General features: G+C 39.0%; 1 pseudogene; it reads left to right on the top strand.

The window, feature by feature from the left end:
* LOC102860200 overlaps positions 1–2,291 on the top strand; it is an 8,127-nt pseudogene extending 5,836 nt beyond the window's left edge.
* The last annotated feature ends 4,727 nt before the right edge of the window (positions 2,292–7,018 follow it).

Here is a 7,018-nt window from a genome sequence, read left to right as displayed (position 1 = left end):
GCATTTGACTGTGTGGATCATAACAAACTGTGGCTGACTCTGAAAAGAATGGGAAATCCCAGAACATTTAATTGTGCTAATGTGAAACCTATACTTGGACCAAGAGGCAGTCGTCAGAACAGAGCAGGGTAACACCGCATGGTTCAAAATTGGGACGGGTGTACCCCAGGGATGTGTCCTATCTCCATACCTTTTCAACATGTATGCAGAGCAGATTACCCGAGAGGCTGGGCTCTATGAGGAGAAGTGTGGTGTCAGGGTTGGTGGAAGATGTATTAACAATCTCTGTTATGAAGATGACAGAACCCTGCTTGCCGAAACTGAGAAGGACCTCATGTACTTGCTGTAGAGGGTCAAGGAATGCAGCCTTCAGTATGGCCTGAGAGTCAATATCAAGAAGACAAAGATTCTCACCACTCGACCAATTGGTAGCATCAGGATGGATGGCGAAGAAATTGAGATTGTTCACAACTTCAGTTTGCTCGGCTCCATGGTCAACATCTTGGCACCAGCAGCCAGGAAATAAAAAAATGTATTGCAATGGGAAAGTCTGCTGTTAGGGACCTCTCTAAAGTACTCAAGAGCAACGGTGTCTCTCTGGAGACTAAGGTGTGTTTGATACAGGCCATGGCCTTTGCAATCACTTGTTATGCATCAGAGAGTTGAACAATGACTAGGGAGGATAGAAGGAGAATTGATGCCTTTGAGCTAGGGGCCTGGAGAAGAGTATTGAATGTGCCATGGACTGCCAAGAAAACAAACAAATTCAACCTGGAGAGGGTTAAACCAGGCTACTCCTTGGAGGCAAGGATTCTGGGGCTTTGTCTGACATATTTTGGACATATTGTAAGTAGGGACAGGTCCTTGGAGAGGGACGTCATGCTTGGTAGGGTGGAGGGACAGCGCAGGAGGGGAAGATCCTCTATGAGATGAATTGATTCAGTGACTGGGGTAATCGGGATGGGTGTGTCAGAGGCAATGTGATTGGCACAGGATTGAGAAGGGTTTAGGGCTGTTGTACATAGGGTTGCTATGAGTCACAAATGACTCGACGGCATATAACAACAACAACAACATTCAGATTGGAAAGGAGGCAGAAAAAACACAAATTAATTCTTTAAGACTATACTTCAGGTTTATTATAGGCTGCCAGCTGAAGATTAAGTCTTGCTATAAGAATTAAGAGAGAAATCCAGAGTCATCTTTCTCCTGAGGAATAGCAGAGAAGTATTAGATGACAAATAACTACAGTATTTCTTGTTCTTCCCAGACAAACACCCGATACCACCTAGCTTGGTGAGGAAGCAATAATCAGTTACAAATGTTTCTTGAAAGTTGATCAAAAAGTTGAACCAAAGTGCAGGCAATTTATTAGATCAGAAAGCTTTGCTAAATGACTTATAGAATCCTATGGAAGAATTTCTATCATACAGTTTTCTAAACTATGTCATGAGAAAAGTTTGGCTTCACAAAACAAGAACAGGACTTAGTTTATATGATGTTGCTGGACAAGGGTACCTTCAGGAATCTGATTTAGAAAATTATAAATTAGTATTTATCCCTACTTTGCCACAATTAGATGGGCTGGAAAATCTTTTTATTCCTTTTGTATTTGTTCTGCTATTCGGAAGTGCTGCTTCTTTTTAGATTCTCTAAGAACAGGCAAGATACAAATTCAAGATATTTTAGCATGTAGCTTCCTAGATGATTTATTGGAACTAAGGAATGAGTAACTGTCCAGAGAAAGTCAAGAAACAGATTGACTTTCTGCTGCTTCTGCCCTGAAGGTATATGTTTATGTCCAATATTTAAATCTTGCTAGAAATCACAATGGCATGTTCAAGAAAGAACTCTTACACTATGGAGCTGCCAATGTCTTCTTAAACTTTGTTTTCCATGAGTGTCTCACTTATGATGGAGAAAAGGACTACAAGATCTATAAAGACTTTGTTCATGCATTAGAAAATGGAAAAGAACTTGCAGTTCCACAATATAACAAAGAATATCTAAATGTATTTTCTCTTGATTATTTCTTTAGGGGCTGTTACAGGAATGAATGAAAATCTATGGGGAAGATTCTATTTCATTTCAAGACATTAAGGATAAAATCATTGACATGGTAAAAGCAAAGGATCCCTTAAAGACCTCTCTTCAGGGTTTCATTAACAGCAATCAGGGAGATAACAGTAACTACTATTCTAATTTATCTGAACAGCTTCTAGACAAGTGAGAACAAAGTAGCCCTTGTTGCAAATGGCAATAAAAATTTTGCAGACCTTGATGATACCTGATCTCTAAAGGCTTGCATACTAAATAAATCATCTTTATCTGCCGATAGAGGACAAAATTAAAAAAAATAAATATGAAAGTAAATGTGATTAAAATTATGTGTTTTAAAAAACTGAAAATAATACCTCACAAAAGCCTCAAAAATAAACTGCTTCATAAAATACTTGACACAACTCCTCAGCTAAGTTTTTCTTCATTTTATTCACACTATCATTAAAGATTCATATGACAATGATTTTGTATTATACTTAAAATATAATAAAGATAATGAATTTTTTAGCATTGTTGACAAAATTTTCTATCATTATAGTTTAACATATTTTCACTGAGTTTCACAACTAGTTGTTTTATATTTCCATATAAAACTGTGCATGAATTTTTTGTCAAATTTAGGAAAATATTTATCTCATTTCTTTCAGAGATGATCATATAGGTTTCAGGTAATTTAAAATTTCTTTCTGCAGCAATTTGTCTTTAATAGGTACTGAGTTGATGAGATTTGTACAACCATGTTCATAGCAGGATTATTCACAATACAAGAACATGGAAACTGTCCAATTGCCTATCAACAAACAAGTGGATTGAGAAACTATGATGTATTCACATGATGAAATATTATGCAGCACTTAGGAATAACAATTTTTAAAACTTCTGTGCAACATCTTGCTTGCATGTGAAATTAATGATATTGTTCTGTAGTTTCCACTCTCTGTTAGGTCACCCTTCTTTGGGATGGAAACAAATATAGATCTCTTCCAGTCAGTTGGCCAGGTGGTTGTTCTCCAGATTTCTTGGCACAACTTGGTGAGCGTTGTCCAGAGCATCATCTGTTAGCTGAAATATGGCAATTGGTATACCATCTATTCCTGGGGCCTTATTTTTTGCTATTTCCTTCAAAGCAGCTTGAACTTCTTCCCTCATTAGCGTAGACTCTTGCTCATATGTTGTTTCATTAAATTCTTCTATGTCTGCCAATTCTTTTCGATACAGTGACTCAGTGTATTCTTTCCATATTCTTTTAATACTTCCTGGATCATTTAATATTCTGCCTGAAGCATCCTTGATTATAACAACTCAAGGTTTGAATTTTTTCTTCAGTTCCTTGAGTTTAAGAAATGCTGAGCGAGTTCAGCCCTTTTGATTTTCTGACTCCCACTCCTTGCACATTTCATTGTAATATTTTACTTTTAATTTCACATGCAAGCAGACAACTTGCAGAAGTCCGTGCTGGGTTTAGAAGTGGTCGTGGTACTAGGGATATTGTAGCTAATGTTAGATGTATCTTAGCTGAAAGCAGGGAATACCAGAGGAATGTTTATCTGTGTTTCATTGGCTATGCAAAGGCATTTGACTGTGTGGAACATAACTGTGGCTGACTCTGAGAAGAATGGGAATACCAGAACACTTGATCATGCTAATGCGAAATCTATACTTTGACGAAGAGGCAGTTGTCAGAACAGAGAAAGGAAACACCGCATGGTTCAAAATTGGGAAGGGCGTACACCAGGGACATGTCCTGTCTCCATACCTTTTCAACCTCTATGCAGAACAGATTATCTGGGAGGCTGGGCTCTATGAGGAGAAATGTGGGATCAAGATTGGTGGAAGATCTATCAACAATCTGTAATATGTAGATGATACAACCCCACTTGCTGAAACTGAGGAGGACCTGAAGCGCTTGCTGTAGAGGGTCAAGTACTGCAGCCTCCAATATGGACTGAGGCTCAATGTCAAGAAGACAAAGATTCTCACCACTGGGTCAACTGGCAGCATCACGATGGATGGTGAAGAGATTGAGATTGTACACAGCTTCAGTTTGCTTAGCTCCACAGTCAACTCTCTCGGCACCAGCAACCAGGAAATTAGCAGAAGTATTGTCATGGGAATGTCTGCTGTTAGGGACCTCTCCAAAGTACTGAACAGCAATGGTGTCTCTTTGGAGACTAAGGTGCATCTGATACAGGCCATGGTCTTTGTTATCACTTGTTATGCATCAGAGAGTTGGACAATGACTAAGTAGGATAGACGGAGAATTGATGCCTTTGAGCTTTGGTGCTGGAGAAGAGTATTGAGGGTACCATCGACTGCTAGGAAAACAAACAGATTCATCCTGGAAAGGGTCAAACAGGGCTGCTCCTTGGAGGCAAGGATTCTGAGGCTCCTTCTAACATACTTTGGATATGTTGCAAGGAGGGACAGGTCCTTGGAGAGGGACATCATGCTTGGTAGGGTGGAGGGACAGCGCAGAAGGGGAAGGCCGTCTATGAGGTGGATTGACTCAGTGATTGAGGTAATCAGGATGGGTGTCAGAGACGGTGCGACTGACACAGGTCAGAGCAGATTTTAGGGCCATTGTACATAGGGTCGCTATGAGTCGCAAGCAACTCGATGGCACATAACAACAACATGCAACATAGGAAAAGATAGAGAATATTCTGCCGAGTGAACTTTGTCTCATAAAGTCAAAGACTTCATAAGACCATTACTGTAAAAATAGAACGCTAACTAGTAAGATGTGTAGAAAAGTCCAAAGAAGGAAGGAAAAAGGGCAAGGGGTTGGAATGGGCTCAGGGTAAGTCATGAGGTCTCAGAGTTTGGTGGGCAGAAGGAGGAGAGAAAAGGAATTAGGAAAGATCAAGTGAGACCTGAAAAATTAGGATAATCGTGGGCATTTGATCAATGTTGATTAACTTTATAAGACAAAATATATGGAAATGATCATATACAACACAAAATGAATGAAAGAATGTGAAATATGGTGCATGTGAATAAAATACCTTTTAATGCAAAATCATAGCATTAACAAGTTTATTATCAATGTCTTACTAATGTCTTCACAGTACTTTAGTGAATTTTATTCTTTGTCATTTTCATGATTTCATATCAAATGAGGAAATAAAGATGGCCAGATTTTTTTTTTCTTTTCCTTAATCTTTCCCATTTGATAGTATCCTTCTGCATTAACTCAGAATTTAACCAAGCACTTTGATGGCACATTTCTAAAAATGATGCAATCAGAGACTTAACAAGCACTTGTGTTTGGGGCTTATCTCTGATTGCTGTTTTTGGCAATGCTGCAACTTTCATTTTGAGGACATCCTATATTGTCTATTAGACATGATTGACAATAGTCCAGTTACTTGTAATCTTAGTTGCCTGATGAATCAATTGCTAAACCAAAAATAAAGACATATCAGACTAACAACCTTCAGATGAAAGGCCATGTCACTATAGACACATGAATGAGATCATCCAAGATCAGTACAACTGCTCAGCTGAGCCTAACTTAGATTAGAAGTACACTATTTTTAACTTGCTAACATTTTCTATAAAAGACCAGACAATAAATGTTTTAGCCTTCCTAGAGCACCTGTTACCTCTATTATTGTTGCTTCTTCTGATGCAGCTTTTCTCCTCTTAACATAATCTTCAAAATGCAAAAATAATTCTTAGCTTGTGAGGTATAAAAAATAGATTATGGGTCAGATTTGGTTACAAGGTATAGTTTAAGTCCAAAAATTTCAAAGTAGTTTGTTACACAGTGAAAGCTAATTAATACAGCAAGAAATTGTATTTTTTTCCAAGTGAATAAATATCCATTTTTTTATCATTTTCAATTAGCACTAGTTCTAATCACTTATTCTATTAAAGTGTATCCCTTCAAGTTAATGAATTTCTCATGCTTTTGGTATGATATGAAAATCATTGTCAAATTCATTTCTTAAGATCTGAATCGTTATAGTGCTCACTTTTTCATCTATACTTTTCAATTCGTTAATTTTTACATTAATATTTTTAAATCCATTTGGTGAATAAAAATAAAGCTTACAAAAGAAGATACTGTTCATGCACATCCAAATCTGCAGACAGCAATTTCTTATTGGTTTGATTAAATATTTCTTCAAGTTGTAGTTAAAATAATATCTTGGAGCCTTAACAAACTTTTGAATATTTTTTGTAGCTTATTTGTGCTTGTGTTCCTTTCTGAAATCTTGGAAAAGATAATTTAGTCTTCTTGGAAAGGATTTCATTCACATTGTAAGCGTTGAACAGTTTCTATAAGTCTGTTAATTGGAAGAATTTTCCACAGATTAGCTTCTTGAGAAAATGATTTAAATTTCCCCCCCTCCACTATACATGAGATATGACAAGATACTCATAGTGCCTCTTCATTTTTGTTTTATAATTTTTTTATTGGGAAAAACATATTGGGGGTACAAGGAGGTGAGGGTTGGGGGCAGAAGGGTGAGGATGGGCCAGGATGCAGTTGGAGAGCTGCACAGTTTGGTCGGTGGGGGGAGCAGGTGAAGGAAATGATGAGGGTCCAGTGGGGACCAGACACTACAGAGGAATGACAAGCATTTTCCAATAGTAATTAAACCAACTGTCTTATTGATTTGGGAATTGAATGCCGACTCTCTGGCTTCTTCATGCTGAACAAGGGTGTAGATATAAAGGGGGGAAGGGAGGACACTTTATCACCTTACTGGTGGTCTTGGGTTACAGCTGCTTGTCTTCTTGCTCCTGGGGGCCGTGACGGTTCGCCCCGAGCTGGGGGCCAAGCGCAGCCCGCCACAGGCAGAAGGCCACGATGGCTCGCCCCGAGCTGGGGACCGAGGGCAGCCCACCCCGGGCAGAGGGCCGCGATGGCTCGCCCCAGGCAGAGGGCCGAGGGCAGCCCAGGCAGAGGGCCGAGGGCAGCCCGCCCTGGGCAGAGGGCCACGACGGC

The sequence above is a fragment of the Elephantulus edwardii genome, unplaced genomic scaffold (assembly GCF_000299155.1).
Source record: "Elephantulus edwardii isolate Elephantulus edwardi_28Jun2011 unplaced genomic scaffold, EleEdw1.0 scaffold00277, whole genome shotgun sequence".
Lineage (NCBI taxonomy): Eukaryota > Metazoa > Chordata > Mammalia > Macroscelidea > Macroscelididae > Elephantulus > Elephantulus edwardii.
Note: the sequence above shows the minus strand (reverse complement) of the source record. Positions and strands in the feature narration are given on the sequence as shown.